Raw genomic sequence first — 19219 nt, 5'->3', positions numbered from 1 at the left:
ATGAATGATTATACAGTAATAAACAAATAACAAAGACTTTTAATGCACATGTAAAAAATAATCCAGCAATCACCTTCCAACTGTATTTTACCCATTTTCAAGCAACAAAACACAGCTGGCAGTTGTTTATTAAAAGGGACCAGTGTGCTAAAATGTGCTCAGTCTGAAATAATAACTCTAGAAAAAAAAATTTCAATAAAGATGTATTTTAAGAACAAAATCAAAGAAAACAAAGTCACAGAACTTGAGAGTTTCAAAGCACTCTCATCCTCATATGTCCCCCTCTCCTCCAAAACAAACTCAAGACTATAAAAAGCTTCAGGAAAGATTTTCAAAGGCGCTGAGCTTTCAAAAGGAAGGAAGCCCTGAAGTATTCTCTGTGCATTTCAATCAGGAAATTTCCCCTGTATCTTCCACACTTCAGTCTTCTCTGTGATCACGGACCAATTGGCATGGTCAAAGTATGAGTGAGTAATATGTAGCTCAGGAATGTGACGCTCTATCAGCTCAGCCAGCTCCCCTTCTTTAAAAATGTAGTAGTACCCCAACCACGCCCCACCAGGACCCATCTGCTGTCTTCTCTGCATGGTCAGGGTGCACTCATTGACTTCTTTCTGTGGAGAAGAGCCTCTTTTCCTTTTGTTCTGAGGTTGGCAGAAAGCTCCTTGTTTCGGGTGACGGTCGATTTTAAGTTGTTGTCTGACAGCTAATTCTTTCTGATGTGAAATCAGGTCAGGTAAACAGACTCCGCTGCAACCATGAATAGAATCTGCAGCCATAGGGAGCTGTACAGTTGCTTGCCCTAATTCTAAATAGCAACTTCTGAAAGCCTTCAAGCAGCGTGACATGGGCAGTGCAGGTTTAACAGCCACTTCAAAAGCTGTTGTATTTGCAAAACTCTGTTTGCAATGTAGAAAAAAGTCAGAAGTGCATTTCAGAAAGCCATACTCTCTGGTTTTTTTCAGCTTTTTTTTTCTGTTTAATTCATTCAGCTGAACACTGTAATTGCAGTATCTAATGAGCTCTTCTTGGTGCCACTGATCACCCACATCTAACATCGAGTCAAGTGATCTTGAGAACAGAGACCATCTCAGAGATTTCTCTAACACCGTGCACGGTGCTTTGTTCTCCCCTCCACAGGATGAGCTCCTTGCTGTCCTGTGTACCTCTGAAGTCCCATCCAACTTACGACTGGGCTGGTTCAAAGCCAGCTCTTTGTCCTTGTGAGGAATTGATTTTTGTACTCCACATGAGCAAGGCTCACCTGAGGAGCAGGAAGGGGGTGAAGGATTCCAAGGAACAAAGCCGTCTTGCTTTTCAAATCTTCTCTGGTTTTGCTCCATTGCCCACAAATATATCATTATCTGGCCTCCTACTCTCAAGATGCAAGCCATCTCTTTTATTGCTCGCATGCGCCTCTCTCCTGTTGAAAAATGGTGAATCACTAGAACAGAACAGATAAGGTGAATAAGTGTCCCTCGAGGCACTAATGAATACAGAGTATAAGGACAAGGACTGGCTCTGACATACTGGCAGCCGGTGGTTTGCACCACAGGAATACATCATTCATCTTGCATTGTGCTACACATTATTGTACTATCTCCAACATGTGAAAAGAGTTCATAACTGACTTATTTTAAAAACACAGCAGAATTTAGAAATATTGAAACAAGTGACATCTTTCAGATCGGAAATAAACAACACAACAGTCTTGGTTTCTCAGTGAAAAGCTACCACTTGGTCAGTGGCAAAGCAACCTGGCCCTTTTTTACCCTCACCTAATGCTCATCTGCAGCCTGAAAGAAGCACTTCTGAAAGACCGAAGCCACACATGGTCTTTGCAACAACTGTGCTAGTGATCCTGCTGATGATACCCATTAAAAATGGACTAGGTTAAAACTGCCTCTCCATTTTTCCTCCTTTACTGACAGACGTCAGTAACAGAGCAGGAAAAATGAACAGTCACAGCCTGGGATGCATTTAAATCATGAACTTATGGGTGAAAGACACTTAGTCAATTAGCATTTGTCTACTTCTGCTATCAACAAGCATATATCATGAAAACAAATAAATAGATAATCTCACTCTTGCTTGATAAAGAATGCCTCATTGTTATGATGGCAAAACTCAAGCAGCACAGCTTTGCTTTAGTCAGAACTGCATTTACATTTGACTCTCATTTCAATAAAAATTTTTGCCCCAAAAAAAGGGCAACTGGTCTCCGGATTTGGCAGGAATTTGCCGAACAGCAGCTCTGCGGGTTGGCTCCTGCTGTCAGACTGCGCAGCTCTAGAGCAATTCAAAACAGACGTCGAGGCTGATCAGTCTTGGTGCACAGCAGGGACTTCAGCAAAGTTTCAGCTACATCAAATGAATGTTACATGAGAAACAAGAATAGGAAACAATCCTGGAATAGTGCTGGAAAGGAAAGGGCACATATTAAAGATGCTGAAAATGAAAAGCAATAGAACTAGTGATATTTATCCAACCTTGTATTTCCTCAGTGAAAATGCCTGTGCCAGCTGGGACAGATATTTCTACACATACCACTTCAGGTTACAATGATAAACCAGTTTTTGGTTAAGCTGTTGAGGTGTTGGTTTCCACAGAAAAATAACAGATCTTTTAAGGAAAAAAAGATGCAAGCTTTTGATTCTTTCTAGAAATGTTAAGTATAGAAAATGCTAGCAGAAGCTCTGTATCTGCAGCCTTTCTGCGTCTGTCAGGGCAGCCATTCACCATCACATCCATTTTGTTGCAGAAAAAGAGACACTTTACAATTAAAAGAATAACAGCATGCAATCCAGCTGATAGGAAAACACTCTCCCTGCAATGAATGATGCATTCAGAGCCTCGGCAGCAATGTGAGGATCAAAAGGCAAGCTTTGAAGGAATAGGGTCTTTTAACATTTAGTTATTCAGCTTCTCTGCCTGTAGATGTCACTTGTTTGAGATGAACAGAAATCAATTCCAAAAGCTCAGGTCTTCTAGCACTAGTTGAGACATTAACATTGAAATATTATGGCCTTTTTAATTAAAAAGACATCAAGTTTCATTTAAGAAATTACAGTGTATTAATAAAATCTCACACTGAGCAAAACCTTAAGTGTTTTCAAGATATATTTGTCAGATAATTTTAAAAGCTATGGATGATGTATTGCATTTAAAAATGCAAAACTCAAGGAAACAGAGCATCTGCATGGGACAACATCACACTATCCTGAAATCACAGATTATCGTGCAAATTATTGCACACAATTGTTTTTAATCAAAGCCAAACCTGTCAGGCTCCAAGATCACCAGGTAGCCACATTCACCTAAAGCAGGCGGCTATAAAAAAATCATTTCTTTCTTTTCCTTGATGTAAAACTCCTTGTATGTTGAAACTGTTTAAACTGAACAATCTGTACAGTGCAGTAAAGGTGCCGTTTCAGAGATGGAGTGGCTCACGTTAGCTGGCAGTGATGCACAAACACTCGCCAAGGGCCTGATTGCAGCCCAGTAGCGACATAAGCCTGCTTGCCACCCCTCCGGTGGAAATGGCTCAAATCTGCTTCTCCTGCAGCTCCTCTCATACTGACAACTAAGATGGCACTAGGGGTGATATTTCATAGGATGGTTTACATTGGAAGGGACCTTCAAAGATCATCTAGTCCAACCTTCCTGCCATGGGCAGGGACACCTGCCACTAGATTGGGTGGAAAGCCCCATCCAACCTGGCCTTGAACACCCCCAATGATGGGGCATCAGCAAGTTCTCTGGGCAGCCTGTTCCAGTGTCTCACCACCCTCATCATAACAAATTTCTTCCTAATATCTAATCTAAATCCACCCTCTTTCAGTTTAAAACCATTACCCCTGCCCTGTCACTACAGGGCCTGGTAAAAAGTCTCTCTCCACCTTTCTTACAAGCCCCCTTTAAGCACTGAAAGACTGCAATAAGGTCTCCCTGGAGTCTTTCAGTGCTACACCCCTAGAAAAATCTTTCACCAGCTGTTCGACGTATTTTAAGGTGATTTCCCACCATCCAAACACTACAAATAAAAGGGTCCAGATGCTTGAAAGTGCATTTGTCATAACGACTGGTACTTTAAATGAAAATTAGTTTTGTCCTAAATTACAGTAAATACAGAAGCTTGCAGGTGTTGAAAACAATATCAAGGCAGAGGAAATTCATCCTGTGTCACAGCAAACATCCCTCCAGCGCGGGGCTGTGGCAGCAGTCAGCACCAGATGTTTGGGAAAGAAAGAAGGGAAGCATAGTGATGCTCTCTCCCCTCACCTCCTATGGTCAGCAGCCTAAGAGCTTCCTCAGTCACAGGCCAGAGCTTGTATCGAATAGCCCGTGATGGATCTGTCCTCCATGGATACTTTCTTGGACTTCTGATTACACAAATTCACATGCCAAAGGAATTTGCAATTTAATTCTATATTTTTTAGAAAAATGGTTTCTTCTGTTTTAAGTCTTTTCCTGTGGTTCTCCTGTTGTAAGAAACCACAGAAATTTACTCCCTATTCACTAATTTAATGTCATTTGTGGGTTCCAGGATGCTAACCTCCTCTCCCTCAGGAGCAGTATGATGTATACACTTCTTTTATGATACTTTTATGATGATACTCTTTTTTTCTTAGGTGAAGAGCCCTAGCCCATTAATCTATCCTCATACATAAACAATTTGTACCTTTGATGATTATAAGGACATTTACTAGTTCATCTATATCCTTCTAGAGATGGAGAAAACCTGAATTTCATGCAGTATATCTTCTACCATTCTTCTGGATTTTAATTTTTGTTCTTAATATTTGAATACTTTTTTGGCCAGGTTTGAACACTGAGCTAATATTTTTCAGGGCAATGAAAATGAGTCTGACAATGACTTCAGTATCTCTTTCCTGAACAAGAATAGAGGGTACCACTGTGCCTGTACACTTAGTTATATTTTTCTGTGCACATTACCTAGCATTTATCCACAAGTACTTTTCTGCAATTTTGCACCCAGTCATTAGTTTCACATGAGATTTTTTTTGCAACTCTTTGCAGTCAGTAATCCTGAATAACTCTATGTCACCAGCAAACTTTATCACTAGCCTATTCACTCCATGTGTAATTATAAATTACATAGGAATCTGTTGAACAGCGGCCTTTTTATAGGTGCCATACACCTACACTAAGCATTCAACATTGCGTCTTTCACCACTTTCCATACTCATCTGCTAGCATTTTACCCTTCTGGCTTTCCCCTTCAATTTTCCTTAAGAGTTTTTTCCTTTTTGGCAGTAAACTTTTATGCAGTGGATTTTTGAAAGCATTTTTGTTCCTAGCAGGAGGTTCGATTATGGTCACATTAAATTCAGTGAGACAATGTGGTTCTTGCACAATTACTTATTGATGTGGGCCTGATGCACCGTTTCAGACTAATAAGAGTTTTTTCCCTTTTGTGGGTTCTCAGATTAATCTTTCCAAGAGGCTTCGTGCCCCTGTGTATCATTTACCCAACCTACATATGGATAATTGCGGTTTCTCAATATTATGTTTTCTGCCCTCACAGCCCTCGCAATCTCTCTTAATAATCTGTGGTCACTTTCCCCACGTTTATCGGACAGTTAGTGATACATCCTTATTATTACACTGCTCTCCTCTGTAGCTGCCTACCTACTATCATTTCTTTCAGAAGTTTATCCTCATGCTTTTTTGCACAGAAGAATATTCAGAGCTTTTTAGCTGTTATGCAGCCCTTGTAACAAACGCTAGAAAAAACCCTTAAGTTCACTACAAAAAGGGCTTTTATGAACATTGTATCATTATCATACTAACCAACACCATGCAATGGTGATTGGGACAGGTAGGACCACATTCAGTTTTTTAAACATCCAAACAAACCATTGCAAAAAAGAAATCTAAGCACAAAAACATTTCTTTGGGCTGAGCACAGGTGCTTGTCCAAAACCACTGACAGCTCTTTGCAGCAGCAAGGCCTTGCTTCATAGATTAGCAGTTGTTATGAATCAAGCATTCCTTTTCATTTTGGCCATACATTCCCCTAGCGTACCTAAAAGTCAATCCAAATTAATTTTGTGCCATGTATTGCTCATTCCCACCACTTCTGTTTAAATTGAGGACCGAAACATTTTCCATAACTGAAAAAGACATAATGCAATTTTAGATTTCAAACGGAGGGGGCGAGGAGGAAGGGAGAACATTTCAAAGATTCTTCTCTTCTTCATTTCATAAGAATATAATTAATTGCTCCTTCTCTTAATTTAATACTGTGACTAATCCTACTAAAAGGGATTATTTAGAACAAGCAGACAATGCAAGATACATTTTTGTGCCATTCAGCTGTCTTCAGAGAACAAAACTGAAAGCATCAACAACTTTGTCTGAATTTTTTTTTGAGAAGTCATTTTCAAAATGAGTATTTTAGGTCAGTGATTCAATTTAAGCCCTGTTAAATGGCAAAAAGAAATCTGTGTAATCAGAAATTGCTTTTCTCTGTCAATTTTCTTTACTGAAGTTAAATCCCTTCAGAGACATTTGGAAAGTATTTAAGGATCACAGAATCTTTATCTTGGAGACTCTTTTGTATATACTGTATATACACTTCAGATGTCACTTTATCTCTGTCAGCTCTAATAATAAGAACAATTGGAACATACATGGAAGGCATGATTCTAAGTTAAATATGATTTTATTCTCTTCATTATGGTGGAATCAAAGATTAAAAGGGGAGGAAAAATACTAATATACCAAAGAATTTATTTAATTATTTAAAATAATTACTTCAAACAGTGTTTCCATTAAAAACTTTTCCTATTAAAAACAAACCGCATTAATTACTCTAGGTTAGAAAATTTGTTCCTCCTTTAATTTTCCCACATTTGTGGTTAGCATTAGCAAATGAGGATGCTGCCTTTATAAAAATCATTATAATTATGAAATTTAATTAACTTATTAAAGCCTTGATTCAGGAATATAATTATATGCTTAAGTTTAAGCATCTGAATAGCTACACTGGTTTCAGCGGGATTATTCCTGCGTTTATGTTAAGGATAATTCTGAAATGCTTCTCACAGCAGTGTAGAACTGGGGACATCTATAGCTAAAATCAGCAAAAGAGGGTAATAAAACAAGGTCAGGTGAAGCAGCTCTCTTCAAGCCATTCCCCTCCTTTGCTTCATGCCATCCTCAAGTCACCTGCTCCGAGCTGGAATTACTCCTCCCCTCTTCCCACGCAGAGCAGCAGGGCTTTGTCTGGAGCTGCTGCTCCATTCTCACCTGCTGTAATACCTCTGGGGTTCACCTGGTGGGCTTTCAGAGCTGGCTCAGTCTGCTCTTGAGCACCATTTAATCTTGCTTGTACACTTTATATTAGTCAGTCACTGCATATAAAGGAAACAACACAGGTAGCTGCCTTCTTTCCTTCCCTCCTGGGTGCGCTCCTACGTGCTGGGCTACAGGATTAGGCTCCTCTTCCACCTCCTTTGGGCTTTTTGTCTGCAGGTTCCAAGTGGTGGTTTTCTCCACCAAGTCCCCAAGTATTGGAAATGCAGGTTTGAAGCCCCTCCGGCTGAGGAAGGAGGTGAATTGAGCTCTCCCACTTTCTTGGTGAATGCCTTGAGGACTTGGCTGCACTGGAAAGAGGAAAAAAGCAAAATCTCTGCAATGCTCTGTCAGACACCAACCCCAAAAGAGGTTTCGGCACTACAGATCTTTAGTGAAGAAGGTTTAAATGTACACCCAGGTCGGGTGCCTGAAAGCTATTCTGGATCTATTCGGGATCTCAGTGTCTTACTCAGCAGGACAATAAGCTTTTGGTATTGTAGAATGAAACCCCGTGCTTGGAAGCCTGCTGTCAGGTGACAGCAAAAACCCAAAAGCATCATGTGGAAGCTGCTCAGCCATCCCTCCTTCCAAAATCACATCCACATTGCTCTGCGCCCTGAGAGAGCAGAGGACAACAGCCATACATGAGCAAGTTGTGCAGCTGGTGACAAGCTGTCACCTCTCTTAATGACACCCAACACCTGGTCAAGACCTTGCAGCCAGGTAACATGTTGTTAAGAACATACAGGTAAGATTTAAAACAGATACACTGTCAACATAATGACAGTAATAAGACCACCGACAGCAAGTTGTGGTCTAGAATAAATAATTACATTTAAAAATGCTGAGCAGGCTGCTGGCTGCTACTGTGAAAATGAAACTAAATATAAGGCTGTTTGGAGTTTGTACCAGTTCTGCACCCCAGTAACTTGCAGCAATAGAGGGGACCATAAGGGGTAGAGCTCGTTCTGTTTTGATGCACATTTTTTTAAGGGAAAAAAAAGGGAGTCAAGTTTTCTGACCTGACCCCATCCTGAGATAACTATATATCATCCACTGGAAACAAACTTCAGATATTTTTGATAAATCAGTCATATCTTGCATGAAAATATCAATGCAAAGAACACAAAGCTCCTGACTTAAGTGAGATAGAAATCAGGCTCCTTGCTGTTGGTGAGAATTGCACCAACAGACAATGCTGTCAGCTGATAAGCCCAGGGAGAACAACCATGTGAATGACAGATAAAGCCTGCAGGTGTCAACCACAGGCTCCGACTATCCTATGGAGCTCCTCCACATATCTAAGAATTTGAGATTACTGGCTTAGAAATAACTGTATTATTCCCTTTAAATAAAACAGTAGCAGTGGTGAGACCAAGGCTGAAATCAGCACTTGCAGATGCCTCAGAAGAAGCAACGGTACTCTGTGGGTGGCCTCATCAAAACCAGAAAATCCCACCATGCGTGGCATTTCTCCTCTATCTCCAAGACCTCTTGCAATATTCAGACTTTGTTAGTATTTTGCACCTCTGACTTCCATCAGGGAGGAGAGTTAGCCGCTGTGAGAGGAGCTGTATTAACATCAGACAGCAACTGGAAATAGGAGGGTCAATGGATTTTTCTCAAAAAGGACAAGTGGCCTTTACATTAAAATAGATATAGAAAAATAGAGGTCATTCATTTTCCAGCTCCAAGGCAGAATTAAATACTTGGCCCAAAGGTGATCCAAATTGGTCTAACCTGGTCTTAAAAGCCTTTTAATATCTGAGGTAAATAACCTTTGCTGCAGGTTAAGACGATAATTTTTTTTTCTTTCTATGTAAAAGTAATGTCAGCTTTCTGTAAAAATCATTTATGTATTTGAAGACTATTATGTTTCCTTCAGTCTTTTCTCTTTCTTTTTTTTTCTTGACTAACCAAACCCAATTCCTTCAGTTTCCTCCAATAATTCAGATTTTCTAAATGTCAGTTATTTAAAATGGCTCCATATTGATTGCAAACATTCTAAGGCATGGTCCCCAAAAGCAGATATGATATTCCACTTAGGATCTCAAAAGTACCAAGTGCAGGAGAGTGACTTATTCTTCTGCCTTCCACGAAACTGCTCTGTTACCATACCCCAGACAGGTATTTGCCTGGTTTTGTAACAGCATGACACTACTCACGTATTTGGCCTGTGGTCCATCTTGCTCGGCCATTATTTCGCACTTTGTCCACTGATGTTTCCTTCCCAAGCATGGTACGTCCCTCTCGATGGTTTCTGTATCTCTTTTTATTGATTTCAGACAACTCTCCATCATTTGGATGTCAAATCCCATCTTCCAAAATAATTCCAACTCTTCCTACATAGGAGCCATTCACAAATTGTTCAATATGCTCTCTAGCCTGCCATCAAAGTTGTTAATTAAAATTTTGCATAGAAACAGATGTAGGGTGGGTCCTAACAGCATCCCATTTGAAATGTGTCCTGATTGGACAGTGAACCACTGACCCATTTTGAGAATGATTTTTTTCCATATTCATAGCTCTATTTACTTTTTATTTTGCTTGCAACAATGACACGGGAGTCAGGATATATCATGTCTTCTCCTGCTACCCTGCTTATTGGGATGATTACCCTGTCAAAGACAGAAAGCAGATTGGCTTGCTCCTGACAAACACGTTGACTGCTTTGCATTGCATTAGTATTCTGCAGGTTTAAGTAATTTATTCTATTTAAACTGGGTTATTTAAATTATTTATTCTAGTATCCTTGCATAAATCTAAGTTAGGCTGGCTTCCTCTTGATGTCCTTTCTCTCTCTTTTGGAAACAAGTACTATGTTTGCTTTTCTTCACTTGCAGGAGATCTTAAAGATAATCTGCTAGTTCACAGTAGTTTCAGATTAATTTCATGATTTCCTAACAATTTGTGTAACCTAATTTATCTAAATATTCTTTAAGATGTTATTTCCTTTTAATAGTCTAAACTCCTGTCCTCTGGTTAAAAACTCCTGTCCTCTGGTTAAAACTCTACTAACTTATTGATGACTACTACCAACTTTTTGTAAAGAGCAAAGAAAAATGCAACTTTCCCTGTCATCTGGTATTTGCTCTTCTTTCCTTTTTGTTTTCCTCTTGCTTTGTATGCATTTATAAAACCTTATCCTAGTTCTAATTCATGTTACGCTGTAGTCATCCTGATTTTGGTTCTTCACACCATCCCTTATAATTATTGATAGTCATGGTTTTTGATGATTTCTTTTCAATTTCTATGGCATTAAATAGTTCCTGATGCTGTCATACCAGACCTCATTATATTCTGCTTTCCACTGGGACAGGTTGCTTGTTGTGCCTTCAATATTGCTTATTTTAGGGAATATAATTTTCTGACCACGGTGCCCTTTTGTTGGAAAAAGTTAAAAAACTGTTAGAATGTAATCCCAATTGATCCTTAGGAAAAACAGAATTTAGGAGAACTGGAAGGTAGTGATGATATACCTATCTGACAAAACTCAGTGTTATGCAGAAATAACCAAGGTTGCACAGAAATATGAGGTTTCTTTATGGGGTAAAGAAACTATGTCACGATGGCATTGAAATGTTGTGCCCATATTAATTGGCACAACAGTGCAATATAACTACACTGATATGATCTGATATTAACACTTGGTTTCTTTTTGCTCAGAGTCTCATTGATTTTTATCATAAAGACAGAACCTTATATAGTAAGGAAACTCTCCTGGACCTTTTATTTGGACTTCTTTTTTCCCCAACAGACTCTTCCACCTTGTAAACTTTAAGAATTATACTATTTGCAATTATGCAGACCATTTTCTCAGACAGTGTAAATTAGAGGACTAGACAGGTTTACATCCCTTAGGTTCCCTTCACTTTCTCTGTTAAATTACCACATAACTAAGAGATCACAGATTAAAGCGAAGTTAATTTTCACATATTGGTATTAACACCAAGGAAAGCCATTTGATGCACTTCACTCCAGGAACCCTTTTTTCCCACTGGGATGAAGAGTCAGATCAGATATTTCAGTAATATAAAATAACTTTACTGACTTGAGTATCTGACTCTTAATAGGAGAGGAAAATGTGATGTCTTCACCTTTGCATTTGGAGGAAAGAAATTACTTACCTAAATTAATAGAAAAAGCTGCTTCTTATGCCTTGCCCATCTCAGAGTCCAAGAACTCAGCATGTACAAGATTTTATTAACACAAAACATGACCTTTCCACATAAAGGAGAAAGCCACCTTGACAGCGGAAAAGCCATGCTAAAAAATCAGTCCTGAATTATGATTCGGAACAGTTCCTTAGCCAAAGTGGAAACATGAGTGCCATTCCTCTTTCTGTTACTGCGTGGCAGAAATCCTACTTATTTCAATAATATAGGAATAGCTTCATCATGCTAACAATAACAAAACCATCAGTATATGGCAAAGGGGATGATTTCTGTTGTTCGGTGATACTAAATCTCAAATAAAATTATGTTATGAATACACTGGGAAAGTGAGTATGATTTCTTTCTTAAGGCCGTGAAAACATTGTGGAATGAATTGCATATGCACAGGGCAAATTTGTCCCCTTGAACAGAAAGTAAAGTATTTGAAAGCAGCACATTGTAAACTTTTGCTGATATACCATGTCTAGATTTGTTTCTTGTCTGTATAGGTTATTCTGTTCATGGAACTGGCAAAAATCCTTCATTATATATGTATATGCAATAGGCGTTGAGTACAAGGAAAAATCATCAAGTTAGGCTTGACACTCCTCTTCTGCCAATATCTCCTACTACAGACCTGGCTTCAGAACACCTCCAGAAATTTCTTGCCTCCTTTGACAATCTCCTGAAGATTAACAGAACACATGCTTACCCAAACTATAGTATATATGTACTATAGTAGTATTATACTATAGTATATATAATAATTCAACACATTATTTGAAGCTTTATAATGCATCTGAACCATATTTTTCAGCAATAATAAGGAAACAGGATCATTACTATGGTCCATGCATGATCTGTGATGGTAAAGGCTGTAACCGAAATAACTTTGTAATTTGCAACCATATTAGAGCACTGAAAGGGCCACAGTCCATAACCATGCAGTTCTACCTGTCTCCTAAGTGTCCTTCTGGATTCCCCACAAATTCTAGCTTCTCATGCAGCAGCCATGCAAACAGGGCTTTCAGCTTGCTGTGGATGGGGAGGTCTGTAGTTCTGCATCTCCATCAGCAACCTCGGACCAGCTACTCTGCCTTTCTGTAGACTGTTCACAAGTACTCCTGGGGCACAGACTCTTTTGAGTCAGACAACTTCTGAACAATGCTACATACCCTTTTCAACAAATCTGGCTTGTCCTTCATTTCCTTACCCTGGATTTCCAGAGAATGCTAAATCAGCTTTGGGCACACGATGGTTATTACTCCATCTGGGCAAAGGATGGAAAACCCCAATAATAAGGACTGTTAGCTATCAGGTACGTTTCTGAAATTATGACTGAAAGATTTTCACATGGTGTACCTGAGCATGGTTCACAGCCTTGTACAATCTCAAATTTCCATCAAATGTCAAATTATATGACATGGACCTGGACTTGAAAAGTAAAGTTCTTCAGGGCTTAAAGAAAGGTCACCTGAGACATGGAGAAGAGGCTGTGCAAGGCTAACTTCAAGAGATGTGAGGTATTAACATTTCACTTTGATTTAACAAGGCTTAGAGACCTTCACACTCCTTTGGTTGAGAAAAGGAAAATCAAGTTTGCTGAGCACTGTAATTTGTTTTATTTACAGTATTGTCCAACTTTTAATCAGCATAAGCTTAATACCTAACTTTTAAAAGGTGGTTGAATAATTTCAAGACTCCCAAAAACCAACAAAAGGACCCTCAAAATTTAAAAGTGAAAAAGTAAAGGGCTACCATTCAATGTCTGCTTTAAAGGTGGCAAAGACAGGTAGTTCCTCCATCATTAAGTTACATTGAAAAGGGCAACTAAACAAAAAGGAAAAATCTTACAAGAAATTAAATCTGAGGTTATTTGATGAACATTTTAAAGCAGTCGTGCCACTGAAACAAGCACTTCTGCTTGCTTTGTCATTGGCTCCCTGTTCTTTCTCTGCATTATCCCCTGCTCTTGCTGAAACAGGTCTCTCTGCAATGAAGCAATGGGTAACTGATTCGGCTAAAAGCAACCTTTCCTTTTGCTGGCACTTTCCAGCTGGATCAGTGTCATGGTCATCCTCATCAGCACAAAAATGATTGTGTTAGCTGACAAACCATGGAGAATGGGAGTAAAAAACAGCATTTGGAAAGGAGCAAAAGGATTCAATACTGCGCTTTGAATACGCTCAGTGCTCCTAAGCAAGTTTTGTTGTATTTTCCTCCTGATAAAGCCAACATTTCAAATTTCTGCCATGTAATAAGGCAAAAATAAGGCTCTCCTTTCCTGTTTTGCACATTATACTTTAGTTGTGCTTGGACCAGCATAAAACAGCTCACATCTATGTGACTGACCCATTTTGCAGTTTTTCACTGTTTGCAATAATATACATTTCTTGTGTTAATACAGATTTACCTGGTCTACAAACCACAAAATATGCTGTTGGTCACTGAGAAAACCCTAAACCTAGAAGAGACTAAATGCTTTCGACCCTTTAAAGGTCTGACCTATAGACACTGGCAGTACACAGAACTTACCAGCAATGGACAGGACAGCATCAAAGCACTCACTTCTCTAAGGCAGATACAAGCTATGGCATACCATTACTTCACGGCCTTCATTTTGTGCTGATTCCACCAATGGGAAACAGTAGTCGCAACCCAGTTTATAGACTTGAGAATTGATGTGAAGGTATTTGCCATTTCTGCGGCCTACAGAAATAATGAGGAGGAGAAAGAAAGGCGGACATTTGGTGTCTGTAGAAAAGAAAATAAGCCATGATATACGCCCTTCACTGGCCTAATAGCTTGAAAATCTCCACCCATTTTAAAGGAGGTGATACAATTGCAGTGCAATTCAGGTTATTTTTTACCATCACAATACAATGAGCACAGACTGCTCCTTTCTGTCTAGCAGGCTCTCTGCTCCATGACAGGAGGTGTTCAAGTGGGAGTGCTAGAGAGCATTTACCTTGGCCTTCCCATCACATATGGAATAAAAAATATTTATGGTAATGATGCTACTGCAATTCTGCTTGTAATAGATTCAAAATGCTAAGTGAAAGCACCATGTAGTGGGAGCACAGCACTGAATTATTCCTGTGTATTGAAATGCTGATAGACAAACTAGACTGCTAAGTAATTAAGTCACTATTAGACCAAACCATTAAATCCATTGTTTGCTGTTTTAACTGCTGCTAATTGCTGTCACCATGACAACAGTTGAGTTTCTTTTTCTGGTATCTCCACGCAGTTTCCTTTCCATAATGGAGCCTGTGACACGGAAATTTACATCTTCCCAAATTGAAATACTTCTTGTGTTGAAATAAAGGCAGACATCTTTAGATAAGAATGATTTTAATGTCAGCAGTAAAACGGGTCTTATCTAAATTTTTGATAATTTGTTTGCAGAATTATTTGCATCTTAACACAAAGTAATTTAAAGTAGATTATTAATTTTAAAAACTTGCCTACTCACTTGCATCATAAAAATCATAGTTCAGATTAAGATCAGGGAGGTAAATGCATCGGGCTAGCATAATATGCTGTATCTTGTGCAGACCTTAGCTCACACCCTGTTTATGGCTATGCTTACATTAAACATTAAGCTTGGGTCAGAGCCCAGATTTTCTCTCTAATTCATTTTTTAAAAAAAATTATAGTTATTTTGGAGCCTTCCAAATATTTAAGTCCCTATATTTAGGTTACAGCCATCCCATAGCACCTATTCTGAAACCCTGTGTGGATCCCTATGTTCAGTAAGGAGCCTCCCAGCCCCATCAATCTGTTATGCCATTTGAATGGGAGATGAATCATTGCTGAGCTGCAGATAGGAGTCTGCTCCTAACTGCTTGTCTAATATTAACTGCTGATCCCATCTCCCAGGAATGAAGGAAAAATATCCAGAGAAAAGCTGGAGCCCTCTCAGTCCTTCCCATGCCTGACTTCAGCAACAGCTGAGAAGAGGTGCTGTGAAACGATGCCAGCACTTGGTTAATATTAGACTCTATTTTCCAAGGAGAAAGAGCACAAAGAGGACTACCCTGGAGCTCTGACTGGAAGAGAACTCCAGGACTTTTTCTGGTTTTCACTTCTGGAAGGAAAGGCTCCAGTATAAACCAAACAAGAGCTATTAAATACATTTCCTCTAATCCAACTCCAGAGGCTGCTTCCTAGGGATGGAAGAGCAGAGAAGAGCCCTGCAGGTAGACTCCTCTCAAGTGCTATGGCACCACTCTTGGCAATTGTGTCTTGCACGAAACTTGTCTCTGGCCACGGACACAAGAGTGTGCCAGCAGCTTCTGCAGGCCAAAGCCCAGAAACCAAGCCTGAGCTTAAATTAGTGTTAACAAAGTCCAAAGTCTGTGACATCAGTAAAAATTCAATGTGCTGGTTCTTTGTACACATTTTATTTGTTCACATTGAAAACATTGCAAAATCTGCCAAGATCTGGTAGCAATACAGTGCCCAGCATTTAGACTGTGAAAAACTGAGAAAAGTATATGGTAAAGTTTGAATGACACCCAAAAAGTTAGTGTGATTAGCCCAACCCTCAGCAATTTTTCTCCTTCACAAATGTTCCCATGCTATAGTGGGGAGACTACACATATATGTTGCTGTAAAGGATTATGGGTCCAAAAAGCTATTTAGAAGTCTATCCTAAACATGTAGAAATGATGAGTTAATGCCCAGATCTCATTTCAGCAACCAGCATGTATCCATTTCTGGTGCAGGGGCTGAAGCCAGTACAGAGGCTTCCCTCGTACCATTTAGACATTCTCAAACCTTCAGGGAATTAAAAACTGTCACACATTGTTCTCCAAAGCACTCAAGACAGTGTCATGATACTTGCTTCAAATTGGCCACACACAGTATGTGTTATAAGAGCCAAACAAGATTTCAAATTCCAGAATTATCATACTAACACACAACATTAGCATCTACTAATGATATCTTAACAAATCTAGCTTCAGTTTAGTGCTTCGGTTTAGCTGACCTACTGGATCCTGGGAAAAGTCAAATTACTGTCATATACCTATGAATAGTGGAGCAAAGTAGAAGGCAAATTTGATAGTCAGTCTGGCCATTTTGATTCCCCAGGTTGATTCACAAGCTCCAAACTCTTCTGCCACAATACTGCTTGATAGAAAGAGAGGACATACTTAGACTGTCATTAGCACTGTGATAAACAACCCCACTCACCAATATCAGCAATTAGGCTGCCTGGTTCCTGCTCCGACATGAACTGCTGCACCTTTGGCCACGCCTTGTAGTGTGCGCCATTGAGTAAGGAGCAATTTTCTCATATACGCTCTGAACGTGGTCCTTCTCGAGTTGGCTTACCTCCTTCTCCACCACAACCAAGGCTAGGCTAACTCATTGAAGGCAGTGCAACTGTCCTAGAGAAAGGGAAGGGAGAAAAACAAGTGCTGAAACTCTTGTTACCAAAGTACATTTCCTTAAGTTAAGCAGTATTACATTGTTTATTTAGGAAATAGTATTTCCAAATACTATGTTGCCATTAAAGAGAAATTGCTGAGGCTTTTAAAGGAAGAAAGGTCATTTATTCTATGATTTTACACAATGTATTGTTTTCTTATATAAATCTGAAAGGAATTTTATGACCTACCACTCAATGTTTATTAACTTGCTTATATTGTTATACTTTGGAAGCTGTTAACTTTTGCTTCATAAAGTCTTCCACCCTTTTTCAGTCTGCCCTTGAAAAAGATGTTTTCTAAGAAGTCCTTTGTTTACAGACACATCTTAAAGAACAGCAACTGACAATGATGATGAATACCAAAAGCTGCTCAGAGTCTGAAACAAAAGCTCTGAGAGGCATCATTTCTCCTCCGCTTCATTCAGCACCCAGAAAGATCCATGCTTACAGACCTCCCATTGCACAATTCATTGACACTGTGTGTTACTGTGATCAAAAATCTTTCCAGCTTTCCAAGCATCCTTTTTTTTCAGCTGTTCTGGATTGGCTTGGTGCACGGGGATTAGCAATGCCCCCAGGAAAACCCTGTGGTATTGTGAATAGCCTATCGCATCCTAAGTCATTGTTCAGTTCACCATAAAGATTTGTACAGAAAGGCTGTAAAAATCGTGAACTTCACTGAACACATGCTGTCCATGCCAGGATTTCCACTGATTTATGTGAAGATTCGGGCCACCAAGACAGGCTGCTCCTGCTCCACTCGTATGCTGCAAATAACTCCTTGCAGAATAACTTCTCCTCTGAGCCAAAGGTATCAATGACAGCACCTCACCCAAGATCTCTGTACTGCAGGCTGGCCATTAATCTGCCTCCTGATACAGTCCTTATCTGGTCCTTATTTTCAAACCCATAAGCATTTAAAATCCGGTCAACTCAAAAGTCTATTGTTTTGTGATTTCCTCGGCAATTACATCAGAGAGAAACACTGCAGCAGACTAAGCCCAAATTCGATCCTGCAGTAACAGCAAGAAACTAACTCTGGAGGGGTTTTGGTTATGTCCCTTATTAATCTGAAAAACTCTGCTAGGATTAAATCCTGTAGCCCTTGGTGTCTTCTGTCATATCACATCACTGTGAAATTGCCCAGACCGCAAGTTTCCTGAATATCCCGCCTAGATCAAAGTGATGACAAGTATTGGAGTGGGGTGAAGAAATTCTTTGGAAGATCTTCACTGTTCTCTTCATTATATGTGTTGCTAAATAACAGCTGCTTCAGACACACAGATAATAAAAAAAAAAAAAATGACAGTATGAGTTGTCTTGGTTTAGTCTCTCCTGCACAGAAATGGATATCTTTTTAGCTTCTAGTGAGGTGTAAAGCCATCACCTTGCAAGCACTTACACAGGTGCATAACTCTGTGTGTGCAAATAATACCACTGACCAAATCCAGTGGGGATATTCCAAGCAAAGAGTTCACCACATGCATTAGTGAGTACAAGACTGGCTCTCCAAGGCAGAAGGCTTTTTTTATTGTTCTTCATTACAACCAAACTCTGCTGTAGAAGCTACTTTTTAAAAAATACCTTCAGAAAAACCCTGGTTGAAATAGCTGAAGTGCTCTACTGGGGATCATTTCAAGAGGAAGCTGATGTACTATCAAATATAGAGGGAAAGGCAGAAGGAGGTGAGAGAAGGAGAGGGAAATTGTTCTTTGGAAAAGCCGCAACATCATTTCAAAGCTTTGCTATTGCTTCATTTGACAAGAGGAAATAATAACTGGTGAATTGATGTAAGATCACAGGAGTGAAAAGAACAGAGCTGTTTCTGTTTAACTCTAGGCTTACACTCAGGATAGCTCACTTAGGCAGAGGGACAGTCTGGAACTTGCTACCAGCTTGAGACACTTAATTACCAGGAAAAGAAAAAAGGTGCATATGAAAGCATCTAGCAAGAGAAAGCACATCGTAAGACACCCTTTCAAACTAAGGCAAAAAAAAATGTTTAAATGCAAAAAAACCCATCATGAGTCGTGTGTAAAACAGTGTCTCCTCTGGAACAGGAGCAAAAAAGTTGTATCAGATGTACCATTTATGTTTAAATCCCACTTAGAATTAAGATAGCATCTTTTGTTTTAAAATGGTAGCTCCAAGAGTGGGGGAAACAGTCTGGTGTCCTGGTTTTGGCTGGGATAGAGTTAATTTTCTTCCTAGTAGCTGGCATAGTGCTGTGTTTTGGGTTTAGTATGAGATAATTTGATAACACACTGATGTTTCAGTTGTTGCTAAGTAGTGCTGACACTAGTCA

At 39.5% G+C, this 19219-nt stretch overlaps 1 pseudogene; it reads right to left on the bottom strand.

The window, feature by feature from the left end:
* Nucleotides 1-386: 386 nt before the first annotated feature.
* LOC104036212 (putative tRNA methyltransferase 9B) lies at nt 387-17775 on the bottom strand (annotated as a pseudogene).
* Between the last annotated feature and the right edge of the window lie 1444 nt (nt 17776-19219).

The sequence above is a fragment of the Pelecanus crispus genome, chromosome 1, assembly GCF_030463565.1.
Source record: "Pelecanus crispus isolate bPelCri1 chromosome 1, bPelCri1.pri, whole genome shotgun sequence".
NCBI classification, from domain to species: Eukaryota; Metazoa; Chordata; class Aves; order Pelecaniformes; family Pelecanidae; genus Pelecanus; species Pelecanus crispus.
This window is presented reverse-complemented; position numbering and strand designations above follow the sequence as displayed.